The following is an 18,662-nucleotide window of genomic DNA, read 5'->3' as shown; positions in this document are numbered from 1 at the left end:
TGAGGTTTTGGAGGTCACAGTCATTCAATCCTTGAATCCTACTCAGAATACCACAGACAAGGTTTAGACCTTCCGGATTCTCTTAAATGCCGCCATTAATTCTAGCTTATACCACGAAGTTTCTGATTAAGGAATCCAAGAGATATTCACTCAATCTAAAGTAGAACGGAGGTGGTTTTCAGGCACACGTTCATAGGTGAGAATGATGATGAGTGTCACGGATCATCACATTCATCAAGTTGAGGAACAAGTGATATTTTAGAATAGAAGCAAGCGGGATTGAATGAAAAACAGTAGTAATTGCATTAATCCATCAAGACACAGCAGAGCTCCTCACCCCCAACCATGGGATTTAGAGACTCATGCCGTAGAAGATACAATAAGAAACGTGTAATGTGTCATGAGGTAAAGATATAATGTCAAAATATCCTATTTATAGTGAACTAGTAACCTACGATATACAGAATCGAGTAAATGACATAAAAATCCACTTCCGGTGTGCTTGGGCTGAGCATTGAAGCTTTCATGTGTAGAGACTTTTTCTTGAGTTAAACGCCAGCTTTTGTGCCAGTTTGGGCGTTTAACTCCAATTTTTGTGCCAGTTCCGGCGTTAAACGCCGGGAATTCTGAAGCTGATTTGCAACGCCGGTTCGGGCCATCAAATCTCAAGAAAAGTATAAACTATTATATATTGCTGAAAAGCCCAGGATGTCTACTTTCCAACGCAATTGAGAGCTCTCTAATTGGGTTTTTGTATCTCCAGAAAATCCACTTCGAGTGCAGGGAGGTCAGAATCCAACAGCATCTGCAGTCCTTTTTCAGCCTCTGAATCATATTTTTGCTCAGGTCCCTCAATTTTAGCCAGAAATTACCTGAAATCATAGAAAAACACACAAACTCATAGTAAAGCCCAGAAAAGTGAATTTTAAATAAAAACTAATAAAAACATACTAAAAACTAACTAAAATGTACTAAAAACATACTAAAAACAGTGCCAAAAATCGTATAAATTATCCGCTCATCACTTTCCATGGCAAGTTGTATGTAGGGCATCACCGTTGTCAATGGCTACATCCCATCCTCTCAGAGAAAATGATCCAAATGCTCTGTCATAGCACGGCTAATCATCTGTCGGTTCTCGATCATGTTGGAATAGAATCCCTTGATTCTTTTGCATTTGTCATCACGCCTAGCAATCGCAAGTTTGAAGCTCGTCACAGTCATTCAATTCCGGAATCCTACTCGGAATACCACAGACAAGGTTAGAATTTCCGGATTTCCATGAATGCCGCCTCAATTCTAGCTTATACCACGAAGATTCTGATTAAGGAATCCAAGAGATATGCGCCCGGTCTAAGGTAGAACAGAAGTGGTTGTCAGTCACGCACGTTCATAGGTGAGAATGATGACGAGTGTCACGGATCATCACATTCATCAAGTTGAAGTGCAACGAATATCTTAGAACAAGAATAAGTCGAATTGAATAAAAAATAGAAGTACTTGCATTAAGACTCGAGGTACAGCAGAGCTCCACACCCTTAATCTATGATGTGTAGAAACTCCACCGTTGAAAATACATAAGTGATGAAAGTCCAGACATGGCCGAGAGGCCAGCTCCCAAAACGTGATCACAGGATCAAAAATACAATCCAGAATGAAAATATAATAGTAAAAAGTCCTATTTATACTAGACTAGCTACTAGGGTTTACAAAAGTAAGTAATTGATGCAGAAATCCACTTTCAGGGCCCACTTGGTGTGTGCTTGGGCTGAACTTGAACTTTACATGAGCTAAGGCTTCTATTGGAGTTGAACGCCAAGTTGTAACATGATTTTGGTGTTCAACCTGGTTCGTGACGTGTTTCTGGCGTTTGACTCTAGAATGCAGCGTAGAACTGGCGTTGAGCGCCAGTTTGTGTCGTCTAATCTCGAATAAAGTATGGGCTATTATCTATTGTTGGAAAGCTCTGGATGTATACTTTCCAACTCCATTGAGAGCGCACCATGTGGAGTTCTGTAGCTCCAGAAAATCTATTTCGAGTGCAGGGAGGTCAGAATCCAACAGCATCAGCAGTCCTTTGTCTGCCTTTTATCAGAGTTTTGCTCAGGTCCCTCAATTTCAGCCAGAAATTACCTGAAACCACAGAAAAACACACAAACTCATAGTAATGTCCAGAAATGTGAATTTAGCATAAAAACTAAAGAAAACATCCCTAAAAGTAGCTAGATCCTACTAAAAACTACCTAAAAACAATGCCAAAAAGCGTATAAATTATCCGCTCATCAAAGGGCTAATCCCCTTTAGATCTGCAAGTGTCCATCCTATAGCATCCTTGTGTTGCATCAACACATGGATTAACTCTTCTTCTTGTCCTTCACTTAAGCTTGAATTTATGATTACTGGGTATGTGTTGTTTTCACCCAAGTAGGCATACTTCAAGCTTGGAGGTAGGACTTTCAACTCTAGTTTTGGTGCTTCCACTTCCTTGTTACTTGTGTGGTCCAACATGATTTAGTCTTCCATGGTTTCTTGTGGTAGTTCTTCATATGATACTTGTTGATCTTTGATGAGCGGATAATTTATACACTTTTTGGCATTGTTTTCATATAGTTTTTAGTATGATTTAGTTAGTTTTTAGTATATTTTTATTAGTTTTTAAGTAAAATTCACATTTCTAGATTTTACTATGAGTTTGTGTGTTTTTCTATGATTTCAGATATTTTCTGGCTGAAATTGAGGGACCTGAGCAAAAATCTGATTCAGAGGCTGACAAAGGACTGCTGATGCTGATGGATTCTGAACTCCCTGCACTCGAAATGGATTTTTTGGAGCTACAAAATTCCAAATGGCAAGTTCTCAACTGCGTTGGAAAGTAGACATCCAAGGATATCCAGAAATATATAATAATTTATACTTTGCCCAAGTTTAGATGACACAAACTGGCGTTTAACGCCAACTTTCTGCCCTATTCTGGCATTAAACACCAGAAACAAGTTGCAAAGCAGAGTTAAACGCCAGAAACAAGTTACAAATTGGCGTTTAACTCCAAGGAAGACCTCTGCACGTGAAAGCCTCAATGCTCAGCCCAAGCACACACCAAGTGGGCCCGGAAGTGGATTTCTGCATCATTTACTCATTTTTGTAACCCAAGTAACTAGTTTAGTATAAATAGAACTTTTTACTATTGTACTAGGGGTCTTTTTCCCTATTTTTTTGAATTCATATGTCATTTGGGGAGGCTGGCCATTCGGCCATGCCTAGACCTTGTTCTTATGTATTTTCAACGATGGAGTTTCTACACACCATAGATTAAGGTGTGGAGCTCTGCTGTACCTCGAGTATTAATGCAATTACCACCGTTTTCTCTTCAATTCATGCTTATTCTCATTCTAAGATATTCATTCACACTTCAACATGATGAATGTGATTATCCGTGACACTCATCACCATTCTCACTTATGAACGCGTGCCTGACAAACACTTTCGTTCTACCTGCGAAAGCTAGAGTGTGTATCTCTTGGATTCCTGCTCCACGATGCATGGTTGCCTCTCCTGACAACAGAGCCTTCCATTCCGTGAGATCAGAGTCTTCGTGGTATAAGCTAGAATCAATTGGCAGTATTCTTGAGATCCGAAAAGTCTAAACCTTGTCTGTGGTATTCCGAGTAGGATCTGGGATGGGATGACTGTGACAAGCTTCAAACTCACGACTGTAGGGCGTGGTGACAGACGCAAAAGGATAGTAAATCCTATTCCTACACGATCAAGAACCAACAGCTGATTAGCCATGCGGGAAACCGTAGAGGACCTTTTTCACTGAGAGAATGGGAAGTAGCCATTGACAACGGTGACGCCCTACATACAGCTTGCCATAGAAAGGGGTATGAAGGATTGGATGAAGGCAGTAGGAAAGCAGAGATTCAAAAGGGATAAAGCATCTCCATACACTTATCTGAAATTCCCACCAATGATTTGCATAAGTATCTCTATCTTTATTTTACGTTCTATTTATCTTTTAATTATTAAAACTCCATAACCATTTGAATCCGACTGACTGAGATTTACAAGATGACCATAGCTTGCTTCAAGCTGACAATCTCCGTGGGATCGACCCTTACTCACGTAAGGTTTATTACTTGGACGACCCAGTGCATTTACTGGTTAGTTGTGCGAAGTTGTGAAAAAGAGTTGAGATTACAATTGTGCGTACCAAGTTGTTGGCGCCATTGAGATCACAATTTCGTGCACCAATCTTGCTCCACAATTTCTTGGCATTGTTCTTCTTCCAGAACCCCTTGCACTATCTTCTCAATTGAAAAGTTTTTGGCGCTGTTGCCTAGGATTGTTCGAGTTTGGACAACTGACGGTTCATCTTGTTGCTTAGATTAGGTAATTTTCTTCTTATTTTATTTTCAAAAAAAAGTTTTCAAAAATCTTTCAAAATTTTTCTTCTTTTTTGTTTTTCTAAATATAATTTTCGAAAAATCCAAAAAAAATTTATAAAATCATAAAAAACAAAAATATTTTGTGTTTCTTGTTTGAGTCTAGGGTCAATTTTTAAGTTTGGTGTCAATTGCAACTTTTTAATTTTCTAAAAAAATTTTCGAAAAGTCATGCATTGCATTCTTCATGATCTTCAAGTTGTTCTTGACAAGTCTTCTTGTTTGATCTTCATATTTTCTTGTTTTGTGTCTTTTTCATCTTAATCTTCAAAGTGTTCTTGGTGTTCATCTTGACATTCATAGTGTTCTTGCATGCATAATTTGTTTTAATCCAAAATTTTTATGTGTTGAGTCATATTTGTGTTTTTCTCTCTCATCATTAAAAATTCAAAAATAAAAAAATATCTTTCCCTTATTTTCCTCATAAATTTCGAAATCTTTGTGTTGACTTAGTCAAAAAATTTTAAAATAAGTTGTTTCTTGTTAGTCAAGTCAAGATTTCAAATTTTAAAAATCTTATCTTTTCAAAACTTTTTCAAAAAAAAATCTTTTTCATTTTTCTTCTACATTTTCGAAAATTTTTAAAATTCATTTTAAAAATCTTTGTCTTATCTTTACTTCATGATTTTCAAAAACTTTACTAACAATTAATGTGATTGATTCAAAAATTTGAAGTTTGTTACTTTCTTGTTGAGAAAAGTTCAATCTTTAATTTCTAGATTCATATCTTTTAATTTTCTTTTCAAATCTTTTTCAAAATATCTTTTCAATCATATCTTTTTCAAACTTTAATTTCAAAATCTTTTCTAACTTCTTATCTTTTCAAAATTGATTTTCAAATCTTTTTCAACTAACTAATTGACTTTTTGTTTGTTTCTTATCTTTTTCAAAACCACCTAACTACTTTTCTCTTTCTAATTTTCGAAAATTACCTTCCTCTTTTTCAAAAATCTTTTTTTATTTAACTAATTGTTTCAAATTTTAATTTTAATTTTATTTCTTCTCTTAATTTTCGAAAAAACCTTTTTTCAAAAATAATTTTCGAAATTTTCTCCCTTTCATCTCTTTCTATTTATTTATCTAATCACTAACACTCTCCTCTTCTTCTTATAATTCGGACCCTCTCTCCCTCTCTATGTTCAAATTTTTCTTCTTCTATTCTTTTCTTCTTCTACTCACATAAAGGAATCTCTATACTGTGACGTAGAGGATTCTTCTTTCTTTTCTGTCCTCTTCTTTTTCATATGAGTAGGAGCAAGGACAAGGACATTCTTGTTGAAGCAGATCCTGAACTTGAAAGAACTCTGAAGAAGAAGCTAAGAGAAACTAAAGCACAACAATCCAGAGAAAACCTTATAGAGAATCTCGAAAAAGAAGGAGACATGGCCGAACCCAACAACAATGCAAGGAAGATGCTTGGTGACTTTACTGCACCAAATTCCAATTTACATGGAAGAAGCATCTCAATCCCTGCCATTGGAGCAAACAATTTTGAGCTAAAGCCTTAATTAGTTTCTATGATGCAACAGAATTGCAAGTTTTATGGACTTCCATCAGAAGATCCTTTTCAATTCTTAACTAAATTCTTGCAGATCTGTGATACTGTTAAGACCAATGGGGTTGATCCCGAGGTCTACAGGCTTATGCTTTTTCCTTTTGCTGTAAGAGATAGAGCTAGAGTATGGTTAGACTCTCAACCTAAAGATAGCCTAAACTCTTGGGATAAGCTGGTCACGGCTTTCTTAGCCAAGTTTTTTCCTCCTCAAAAGGTTAGCAAGCTTAGAGTGGATGTTCAAACCTTCAGACAGAAAGAAGGTGAATCCCTCTATGAAGCTTGGGAGAGATACAAGCAACTGACCAAAAAGTGTCCTTCTGACATGCTTTCAGAATGGACCATCCTGGATATATTCCATGATGGTCTGTCTGAATTGTCTAAGATGTCATTGGACCATTCTGCAGGTGGATCTATCCACCTGAAGAAAATGCCTGCAAAAGCTCAGGAACTCATTGACATGGTTGCAAATAATCAGTTCATGTACACTTCTGAAAGGAATCCTATGAGTAATGGGACGCCTCAAAGGAAGGAAGTTCTTGAAATTGATGCTCTGAATGCCATATTGGCTTAAAAGAAAATGTTGACTCAGCAAGTCAATATGATTTCTCAGAGTCTGAATGGATTGCAAAATGCATCCAACAGTACTAAAGAAGCATCTTCTGAAGAAGAAGCTTATGATCCTGAGAACCCTGCTATGGCAGAGGTGAATTACATGGGTGAAGCCTATGGAAACACCTATAATCCCTCATGGAGAAATCATCCAAATTTCTCATGGAAGGATCAACAAAAGCCTCAACAAGGCATTAATAATGGTGGAAGAAACAGGTTTAGCAATAGCAAGCCTTTTCTGTTATCCTCTCAGCAACAGATAAAGAATTCTGAGCAGAGTCCCTCTAGCTTAGCAAATATAGTCTCTGATCTATCTAAGGCCACTCTAAGTTTCATGAATGAAACAAGGTCCTCCATTAGAAATTTGGAGGCACAAGTGGGTCAGCTAAGTAAAAGAGTCACTAAAACTCCTCCTAGTACTCTCCCAAGCAATACAGAAGAGAACCCAAAAAGAGAGTGCAAGGCTATAACCTTACTTGGTGTGGCCGAATGCACAGAGGAGGAGGAAGACGTGAATCCCAGTAAGGAAGACCTCTTGGGACGTCCTCTGGACAAAAAGGAGTTTCCAATTGAGGAACCTAAGGAATCTTAGGCTCACCTAGAGACCATAAAGATTCTATTGAGCCTCCTTTTACCATTCATGAGCTCTGATGACTATTCATCTTCTGAAGAAGATGAAGACATTGTTGAAGGGCAAGTTGCCTAGTATTTAGGAGCAATCATGAAGCTGAATGCCAAGAAATTTGGTAATGAGACTTGGGAGGATGAGCCTCCATTGCTCATTAATGAACTGAATATCTGGGTTCAGTACACTTTACCTCAAAAGAAATAGGATCCTGGTAAATTCCTAATTCCATGTACCATAGGCACCATGATCTTTAAGAAGGCTTTGTGTGACCTGGGGTCAGGCATAAATTTAATGCCACTCTCTGTAATGGAGAAACTGGAAATCTTTGAGGTACAAGCTGCCAAATTCTCATTAGAGATGCCAGACAAATCCATGAAAAAGGCTTATGGATAGGTAGAGGACGTGCTAGTAAAGGTCAAAGACCTTTACATCCCTGCTGATTTCATAATCCTAGATAGTGAGAAGGATGAGGATGAATCCATTATCCTTAGAAGACCCTTCCTAGCCACAGCAAAAGCTGTGATTGATGTGGAGAGAGGAGAGTTGGTCCTTCAACTGAATGAGGACTACCTTGTGTTTAAAACTCAAGGATCTCCCTCTGTAACCATGGAGAGGAAGCAAGAAAAGCTTCTCTCACTACAGAGTCAACCAAAGCCCCCAGAGTCAAACTCTAAGTTTGGTATTGGGAGGCCACAACCAAAATCTAAGTTTGGTGTTGAACCGTCACATTCAAACTCTAAGTTTGGTATTGGGAGGTTCCAACAATGCTCTGAACAACTGTGAGGCTCCATGAGAGCTCATTGTCAAGCTATTGACATTAAAGAAGTGCTTATTGGGAGGCAACCCAATTTTATTTATCTATGTATTTTCCTTTTTTAGGTTGATGATCATGTGGAGTTACAAAAACAATTACAAAAATTCAAGAAAAATAAAAAATAGCATTGAAAACAGCACACCCTAGAGGAGAAACTTACTGGCATTTAAACGCCAGTAAGGGTAGCAGAATGGGCATTTAACTCCCAGTCTGGCACCATTCTGGGTGTTAAACGCCAGAAACAAGCACCAGACTGGTGTTAAACACCAGAAACAGGCTACAATCTGGCGTTAAACGCCAGAAACAGGTTACATCTTGGTGTTTAACGCCAGGAAAGGAATAAAAGCTGGCATTTAATGCCAGAAACAAGCAGCAGTCTGGCATTAAACGTCAGAATTGCACAGCAAGGGCATTTGTATGCCTAATAGAAGCAGGGATGATACATCCTTGACCCTTACCCTCCCACAACACTCTTCCCTAAATATCCCTCACCAATCAACTCATTCACTCTTTCCCATCACCTCTTCACCAATCACCTCCAAATCTCTTCCCCAAGAATCCCACCTACCTCACTCTCAAATTCAAACACTTTTCCCCCCAAACCCAACCCTAATGACCGAATCTCAACCCTCCCCTCACCCCTATATAAACCCCTCACTACTCCTTTATATTCACACAACACAAACACCTTTCCCCCATCTTGGTCGAATTCATTTCTTCCTCCATCTCCTCTATTTTTCTCCTTCTTCCCCTTCTTTCTTTCTTCTTTTGCTTGAGGATGAGCAAAAATTTTAAGATTGGTATGGTAAAAGCATTGCTTTTTATTTTTTCATAACCATTTATGGCACCTAAGGCCAGAGAAACCTCTAGAAAGAGGAAAGGGAAGGCAAAAGCTTCCACCTCTGAGTCATGGAAGATGGAGAGATTCATCTCAAAGGTCCATCAAGACCACTTCTATGAAGTTGTGGCCAAGAAGAAGGTGATCCCTGAGGTCCCTTTTGTGCTAAAAAAATGAGTATCCGGAGATCCGACATGAGATCCGAAAAAGAGGCTGGGAAGTTCTCACCAATCTCATTCAACAAGTCAGAATCTTAATGGTTCAAGAGTTCTATGCCAATGCATGGATCACTAGGAACCATGATCAAAGTATAAACTCGAATCCAAAGAATTAGCTTACAATGGTTCGGGGAAAATACTTAGATTTCAGTCCGGAAAATGTAAGGTTGGCGTTACACTTGCCAATTATGCAAGAAAACGCACGCCCCTACACTAGAAGGGTCAACTTTGATCAAAGGTTTGACCAAGTCCTCATGGACATATGTGTGGAAGGAGCTCAATGGAAAAGAGACTCAAGAGGCAATCCGGTTCAATTGAGAATACTGGACCTTAAGCCTATGGCTAGAGGATGGTTGGAGTTCATCCAACGCTCCATCATTCCTACTAGCAACCGATCTGAAGTGACTGTGGATCGGGTCATCATGATCCATAGTATCATGATTGGGGAAGAAGTAGAAGTTCATGAGATCATACCTCTAGAACTCTACAAGGTGGCTGACAAGTCATCCACCTTGGCAGGGTTAGCCTTTCCTCATCTCATTTGTCATCTATGCAATTTAGATGGGATTGACATAGAAGGAGACATCCATATTGAAGAGGATAAGCCCATCACTAAGAAAAGGATGGAGCAAACAAGAGAGCCCATTCATGGACCTCAACAAGAGCATGAGGAAGACCTTCATCAAGAAATCCCTGAGATGCCTCAAGGGATGCAATTTCCTCCACACAACTATTGGGAGCAACTCAACACCTCCTTGGAAGGCGTGAGTTACAACATGGACCAACTAAGGGTGGAGCACCAAGAGCATCCATCATTCTCCATGAGATTAGAGAAGATCAAAGAGCTATGAGGGAGGAGCAACAAAGGCAAGGAAGAGACATAGAGGAGCTTAGGCGTTCCATTGGTTCTTCAAGAGGAAGACACCACCCACACTAAGGTGGACTCAGTCCTTAATCTTCTTGTCTATTTATTTTTCTGTTTTCGGTTTTTTATTCTTATTGTGTCACCTATGTTTGTGTCTTCATTACATGATCATTAGTGTCAAGTGTCTATGTCTTAAAGCTATGAATAATTCCATGAATCCTTCACCTCTCTTAAATGAAAAATGTGCTTACTTACAAAAGAACAAGAAGTACTTGGATTTCAAATTTTATCTTGAAATTAGTTTAATTATTTTGATGTGGTGGTAATACTTTTTGTTTTCAGAATGAATGCTTAAACAATGCATATTTTTTATCTTGTTGTTTATGAATGTTAAAATTGTTGGCTCTTGAAAGAATGATGAACAAAGAGAAATGTTATTGATAATCTGAAAAATCATGAAATTGATTCTTGAAGCAAGAAAAAGCAGTGAAAAAAAGTGGAAAAAAAGAGAGAAAGAAAAAGAAAAAGCAAGCAAAAAAAGCCAATAGCCCTTTAAACTAAAAGGCAAGGATAAAAAGGATCCAAGGCTTTGAGCATTAATGGATAGAAGGGCCCAAGGAAATAAAATCTAGGCCTAAGCGGCTAAATCAAGTTGTCCCTAACCATGTGCTTGTGTCATGAAGGTCCAAGTGAAAAGCTTTAGACTGAGTAGTTAAAGTCGTGATCCAAAGCAAAAGAGTATGCTTAAGAGCTCTGGACACCTCTAATTGGGGACTTTAGCAAAGCTGAGTCACAATCTGAAAAGGTTCACCCAGTTATGTGTCTGTGGCATTTATGTATCCGGTGGTAATATTGGAAAACAAAATGCTTAGGACCACGGCCAAGACTCATAAAGTAGCTGTGTTCAAGAATCAACATATTGAACTAGGAGAATCAATAACACTATTTGAAATTCTAAAGTTTCTATAGATGCCAATCATTCTGAATTTCAAAGGATAAAGTGAGATGCCAAAACTGATCAGAAGCAAAAAGCTACTAGCCCCGCACATCTAATTGGGACTAAGTTTCATTGATATTGTGAGATTCATTGTATATTCTCTTCTTTTTATCCTATTTTGTTTTCAGTTGCTTGGGGACAAGCAACAATTTAAGTTTTGTGTTGTGATGAGCGGATAATTTATATGCTTTTTGGCATTGTTTTCATATAGTTTTTAGTATGACTTAGTTAGTTTTTAGTATATTTTTATTAGTTTTTAAGCAAAATTCACAATTTTGGACTTTACTATGAGTTTGTGTGTTTTTCTGTGATTTTAGGTATTTTCTGGCTAAAATTGAGGGACCTGAGCAAAAATTTGATTCAGAGGCTGACAAAGGACTGCTGATGCTGATGGATTCTGACCTCCTTGCACTCAAAATGGATTTTTTAGAGCTACAGAAATCCAAATGGCGCGCTCTCACCTGCGTTGGAAAGTAGACATCCAGGGCTTTCCATACTTTGCCCATACTTTGCCCGAGTTTAGACGACGCAAACTGGCGTTTAACGCCAACTTTCTGCCCTATTCTGGCGTTAAACGCCAGAAACAAGTTGCAAAGCAGAGTTAAACGCCAGAAACAAGTTACAAACTGGCGTTTAACTCCAAGGAAGACCTCTGCACATGAAAGCTTCAATGCTCATCCCAAGCACACACCAAGTGGGCCCGGAAGTGGATTTCTGCATCATTTACTCATTTTTGTAATCCTAGTAACTAGTTTAGTATAAATAGAACTTTTTACTATTGTACTAGGGGTATTTTTCCCTATTTTTTCAAATTCATATGTCATTTGAGGAGGCTGGCCATTCGGCCATGCCTAGACCTTGTTCTTGTGTATTTTCAACGGTGGAGTTTCTACACACCATAGATTAAGGTGTGGAGTTCTGCTGTTCCTCGAGTATTAATGCAATTACTACTATTTTCTGTTCAATTCATGCTTATTCTCATTCTAAGATATTCATTCGCACTTCAACCTGATGAATGTGATGATCCGTGACACTCATCACCATTCTCACTTATGAACGCGTGTCTGACAAACACTTCCGTTCTACCTGCGAAAGTTAAAGTGTGTATCTCTTGGATTCCTGGTCCATGATGCATGGTTGCCTCTCTTGACAATAGAGCCTTCCATTCCGTGAGATCAGAGTCTTCGTGGTATAAGCTAGAATCAATTGGCAGCATTCTTAAGATCCGGAAAGTCTAAACCTTATCTATGGTATTTCGAGTAGGATCTGGGATGGGATGACTGTGACGAGCTTCAAACTCGCGACTGTAAGGCGTGGTGACAGACACAAAAGGATAGTAAATCCTATTCCTACACGATCGAGAACCAACAGCTGATTAGCCATACGGGAAACCGTAGAGGACCTTTTTCACTGAGAGAATGGGAAGTAGCCATTGACAACGTTGACACCCTACATACTGCTTGCCATAGAAAGGAGTATGAAGGATTGGATGAAGGCAGTAGGAAAGCAGAGATTCAAAAGGGATAAAGCATCTCCATACACTTATCTGAAATTCCCACCAATGATTTACATAAGTATCTCTATCTTTATTTTACGTTCTATTTATCTTTTAATTATTAAAACTCCATAACCATTTGAATCCGCCTGACTGAGATTTACAAGATGACCATAGCTTGCTTCAAGCCGACAATCTCCGTGGGATCGACCCTTACTCACATAAGGTTTATTACTTGGACGACCCAGTGCACTTGCTGGTTAGTTGTGCGAAGTTGTGAAAAAGAGTTGAGATTACAATTGTGCGTACCAAGTTGTTGGCGCCATTGAGATCACAATTTCGTGCACCAATCTTGCTCCACAATTTCTTGGCATTGTTCTTCTTCCAGAACCCCTTGCACTATCTTCTCAATTGTGTCCACCATCAGGCATTCACCAATGGATTCCTTGGGGTAACTCATTTCCTTGAAGACATTGAAGACCTTCTTCTCTTCATGTAGTCTTAAGACTAACTCCCCTTTTTGAACATCAATTATGGCCCCAACAGTAGCTAGGAATGGTCTTCCTAGGATGATTGATGTGCTAGCCTCTTCCTCCATATTAAGCACAACAAAACTAGCTGGAAAGATAAACTCCCCTACCTTCACCAACAAATCTTCCACCACCCCATGAGAAAAATTGAATGTTCTATCAGCCAATTGAAGTGCCATTCTCGTTGGCTTGGCCTCTTCAATCCTCATTCTTTTCATTATGGCCAAGGACATGAGGTTTATGCTAGCTCCTAAATTATACAATGCTTTCTCAATGTTGATATCCCCTATGATGCAAGGGATTTGAAAGCTCCCAGGGTCTTTTAATTTCTAGGGAAGCTTCTTTTGTATTATAGCACTACATTCCTCAGTGAGCTCTACAGTTTCCTTCTCACCCCAGTTTTTCTTCCTTGTCATGAGCTTCTTTAGGAACTTGACATAGAGTGGCATTTGTTCTAATGCCTCAGCAAAGGGAATGTTGATTTGGAGTTTCTTAAAGATCTCTAAAAATCTAGAGAATGACTGTCTTTTCCATCTTTCCTTAGCCTTTGTGGATAGGGTGCTTTTGGTACATAGGAGTCTCTTCTTCCTTCTTGATTTCGGATTCAGTTGCAATTTCTTCTTCTTGCTTGTCTTGACATGGAGATGCTCCATCCACAACCTTCCCGCTTCTTAGTGTGATGGCCTTGCATTCCCCTCTTGGTTTTACCATGGTGTCGCTGGAGAATGTATGTGTAGGCATTGGCATTTGCTTAGACAAGGTTCCTAGTTGTGCTTCTAGTTTTGAGATTGCTGCTCCTTGGTTTCTTATGTTGGATCTGACCTCCTCTTGGAGTGCATCCATATTTCTGTTAGCTTCCACTTGTCTCTCTGCAACAGTGGTAATAGTTCTATTCATTTATGCTATGGCAGCTTCTAATCTTGCAAAGTTACTGCTAATATCACAAGATTGCATGGTTGGGGTTGATGCATCTTGGGGTTGGCTGGTGTATGGTTGTTGGTTAGAATGGTAGGATATATTTTGTGAGTTGTGGTGGGGTCTATTGTTGCTTGATTGATTGTTAGAATTGTGGCTGCTGTGTTGGTTAGAGTGGTATGGTTTGTGGTCTTGGTTGTGGTTTTGCTGGTTTTTCCACTCAAATTTTGGGTGGTTCCTCCAACCTGGGTTGTATATATTAGCATTGGGGTCATATGGTGGTCTAGAGGAATTGTTCACATAGTTGGCTTGTTCCCATGCTTCTTCAACTTCTGGGTATTCTTCCTCTTGTGGAGGTGCTTAAGCTTAGATGATGGAGACTTGATTCTTCTCCATTTGCTTGGTTAAAGCTGCTAGTTGAGCTGTGATCATTTTGTTTTGAGCTAACAGAGCATCCATGGAATTGAGCTCCATTACTCCCTTCTTTTGGGTCCTTTCAGAGACATAGAAATACTCGTTGCTGGCAACAGTTTCTATTATATCTCTGGCCTCTTCGACTGTCTTCTTCTTGTTGAGTGAGCCTCTTGAGGAGTGGTCTAGAGCCTTCTTAGAGTCATATGACAACCCCTCATAGAAGATATGCAGTTACACCCATTCATTGAACATATCAGGGGGGCACCTCCTTGTTAAATTTTTGTATCTCTCCCATGCTTCATAGAGAGTCTCCCCATCTTGTTGTTTAAAAGTTTAGACCTCAGCTCTCAGTCTATTGATTCTCTGTGGAGGGTAGAACCTTGCTAGAAACTTGTTAACAACATCTTCCCAAGTGGTAAGGCTTTCTCTAGGGAATGATTCCAGCCACTTTGATGCCTTATCCCCAAGAGAGAAGGGAAACAAGAGCAGTTTGTAAGTGTCCGAGTGAACATCATTGAATTTCATGGTGTCACAAATCCTCAGGAATGTAGTTAGTTGTTGATTAGGGTCCTCTTGAGCACTTCCTCTAAAGGAACAATTATTCTGAACAAGAGTTATGAGCTGTGGCTTGACCCCAAAATTGTTGGCGTTTATGTTGGGCCTCAATATGCTACTCCCACAATTCCCAGGGTTGGGGTTTATGTAAGAGCCTAGCACCCTGCTCTTTTGTGGAGCACGGTTGCCAACAACTTTTTCATGGTGGTTGTGTACTTCTCCATCCATAGTTTGAGTTGGACCTTCTACTTCTTCTTCACTAACTACTCTTTTAACTCATGCCACTGCTTCTCTTCTTAGTCTTAAGAATGTTTTCTCTGGTTTAGAGTCGTAGGAGATGTCAATTCCTCTTCTCCCTGTCATACAAAACTCACAAAAGAAAAAAGGTTATCACCCTTTGGAATAGGGGTGGGTAAGTAAAAAAATAATAGATGCAAAATATCAAATAGTTAGTGTGCTTTTGTTAGTGTTAGTATATAGACAATGAAAAATTAGAATACTGAAAGAAAGAAAGAAAAATGAAATGATAAACAAAGGGCTAACAAAGATAAAAGAATATGCTTAATCTAATTGCTCATCCACTTAATCACTGTCAATTCAAATCAATCTCCGGCAACGGTGCCATAAAACTTGATGACCAAAATTCACTCCCCATATAAAATGAATCCGTTCTTTGGCAAGCGCACCAAATTATTGTCAAGTAATAACCCACTAGGAGTGGGGTCGTATCCACAGAGATTGATTGATTGAGCAGTTTTGGTTAATGAGTTAATTAGTTAAGCTAATCAAAGTAGTGAATATTGAGTGCTGTAAATTAAATTGCAGAATTGTAAATAGCTCAAAAGTAAAAGAAAGCAATAAAGTGCAGAAATATAAATGGCAAGAATGCAAAGAACAGAAACATAAATGACTAAATTGTAAATGGGAGTGGGGAATTAGCAGAATGTAAAAGAAAGCTATAAAGAATGTGGAAGATAAGAATAGGGGAAATTCATTGGGATAGAGATGTTGCTCTCTTTGGATTAAATTCAGCTCATCTCATCTTCAATCATGTAACTCATTGATCTCTTGGCAATCATGATTGATTGAGTCCCAATCCCTTGGTAACCCAATCTCTCAAATCTTGATAATCAGCCAATGCCTTGGTCTAATTGCTCATGAAGAGAGATATGCTTGGTCCCTGATTATACCACACATTATCATAGATCCAAATAATGGGTGGATTATATGTCACCATATCCAATCCCAAAACCAGATTCTACTCAAGTGTGAGAAGGGATTTCAAGCATGGTTTCATGTTTCCTTTTTCAAGGTTCCCATGAAACCCATTTTGCATTCAACCTCTTTCGCAAGATGATTGAACACTAGCATGAAAAACAAAATTCCTTCTAACAAATCAAAGAGAAGATGAAGAGAAGAAAAAATTCACAATCATTAATCCATCAAGTACAATAGAGCTCCCTCTCCCAATGAGAGGGAGTTTAGCTACTCATAACTAAGAGAAAAATAAAAGAGATGGAAGAGATGAAGTGTAAAGTGAAAACTAAAACTAGACTTGCCAATGCCAACCCCCTTTTCAGTACTTCCAGGGGGTATTTATACTACTCCTATCACTAGAATTAACAAAATACAAAAGAGAAAAGAAAATTACAGTTGGAGGAAAAGGAAAAACTCATAAAACGTGGCCCTTTATCTTGGCGTGTGGCTGGCGTTTGAGTGGCGTGCCACGCCTAGCCACTCAGGTTGGCTTGGCACGCCACGCCCAGCTCCTTAAGTGGCACTCTTCATGCATCAACCTCTTTGGCGTGCCACGCCTTCGATCCCAAGTGGCACGCCCAGCTCTTTCCTCTCACTTTTTTTCTCTGGGTTGTTGAACTGGCGTGGCACGCCCTAGGTCTAGCGTGCCATGCCAATTGGGTGCTTATTCTTCCTCTCTGGAAAACATAACTAGCGTGCCACACCCAGTAGGTGGCGTGCCATGCCCATTGTGTATGCTTCATCTTACTCTCTGGAAAACATAACTGGCGTGCCACGCCCATTGTGTGTTTTTTGGTTCCAATAGCTGGTGTGCCATGCCCAGCATTCTAGTGCCATGCCCATGGTCTTCTAGCAATGGCATGCCATGCCTTAAACTTCAAGTGGCACGCGCAGTCTACTTCTCCTTTGAGTGATGGTGTTGGCGTGCCACACCTTCGATATCAAGTGGCACAGCCAAGGTTGGTGCTAAGCCTTCTTCAGCATTGGCGTGCCACGCCTAGAACCCAAGTAGCACGACCAAGTGTTGCTTTAAAGCTGGCATGCCACGCATTCAACACTAAGTGGCACGCCCAAGTGTTGGACCTTCAGCTCCTCTTCTGGAAATTTGAACTGGCGTGCCATGCCTTGGTGTTCAAGTGGCACGCCCAAGTGTTGGTTTAAAGCTGGCGTGCCACGCCTTCGATCCCAAGTGGCACGCCCAAGCGTTCTTTTCTTTCTGAATTGGTGAACTTGTGTTCCACACCCAGTGGCTCAAGTGGGACGCCTATAGTGAATGATGGGGTTGGCGTGCCACGCCCAACCTGGCGTGCCACGCCCCCTTTTTGGCTTCCAACCTTGCTCCCTAGAAAGTGTAACTTGCATGCCACGCCTGGCCCCTGGCGTGCCACACCCTTGTTAAGGTTTTAAGAACTCTTCTCTGGAAATTGCAACTGGCATGCCATGCCCTGATGCTGGCGTACCACACCCATACACATTCTTGGTGTTTATTCCAAGTGGCACGCCCAGCTTCACACGCCCAACTTTCTTTGTTGTTTCCTTCCCATTTTTGTTGCTCTTCTCGCCTAAAATTCAACACAAATCCATTCCAAAGCAATGTACTATAATATATATCCTTTGTTCATGAAAATGCATTGATTCAATGGGATTATGCTCTTTTTATGGTCCTTTTAGACAAGAGAAAGGAGTAGATGATGCAAGTCATCACAACACTCAATGTGAATTATTCTTAAATGGATTGAGACTTGACCTTAGAAAAATGCATTCATCACCAAGGATAGGGCTAAGTGTTAACTCATGCATGAATTTTATTGATTTAATGCCACAATGAACTCCTAAACTCTTGAGGATTCTTTCAAGTTTTTGCCTTGGGAACTCCTTTCTATTGATTGTCACCTTGAAGCAGCAAGAATGGCTTCTTGTTCTTTCATTTTAAATTTTCTTTTCAATTGACTATGACTCTAAGTGTTTTGTCTCAAGATGACCTTTTAGATTAGGCTTTTAATTAGCACTCCCAAACCAGTTGGTTTTAGGGTACTAGGTGTTGAAACACCCCTAAGAATATACTTGCCCAGGTCTCTCTTCTTGACACATATTCACCATAAGCATCTATTATGATATTTGGCTCTCTTGAGCTTTTTGTTTCTTTCTTTTGTCCTAGTAGTTGATGCTCAGAGCCTTAGGTCTCTTGCTTACTACTCCTTGGTTCAATAGATATTCAAGGGACACCTCTAGCATTTACTTGTTATATCCTCTAAGTCTAATTGTTCATCATGACTTATTTTCTTTCAAATTCATTCAAGGTTCTATACTTAATTCTTATATCTTATTATTGAAAATAGTGAAGAAAGATGCTTGACGTCGAAATTGCCGAATATTATCAACACTATGAGGAATGTTCCCATTCCTGAGGTATTCTATATAAGGCTTCCGCCAATCGTCTTCCTGATTGACACTTAAAACCTCGGTTAAATTAATACTTGGTTTAAGCAAAATAGATTGATAAAGTGAAGAAGTATGTGATTGTGTGCTT

The 18,662-nt window shown here is 39.4% G+C and overlaps 2 non-coding genes across 2 annotated transcripts; one reads left to right on the top strand and one right to left on the bottom strand.

Moving 5' to 3' along the window:
* Positions 1 to 6,217: 6,217 nt before the first annotated feature.
* On the bottom strand, positions 6,218 to 6,325 carry LOC127741998 (small nucleolar RNA R71). The gene has a single exon (XR_008003185.1). It is a non-coding gene; the product is annotated as a small nucleolar RNA R71 (small nucleolar RNA).
* Positions 6,326 to 14,567: 8,242 nt separating this feature from the next.
* LOC127741908 (small nucleolar RNA R71) lies at positions 14,568 to 14,674 on the top strand. The gene has a single exon (XR_008003096.1). It is a non-coding gene; the product is annotated as a small nucleolar RNA R71 (small nucleolar RNA).
* Positions 14,675 to 18,662: the final 3,988 nt, after the last annotated feature.

This window comes from Arachis duranensis, chromosome 9, assembly GCF_000817695.3.
Source record: "Arachis duranensis cultivar V14167 chromosome 9, aradu.V14167.gnm2.J7QH, whole genome shotgun sequence".
NCBI lineage: Eukaryota > Viridiplantae > Streptophyta > Magnoliopsida > Fabales > Fabaceae > Arachis > Arachis duranensis.
The sequence above is the reverse complement of the archived record's forward strand: the minus strand, read 5'-3'. Positions and strand labels throughout refer to the sequence as shown.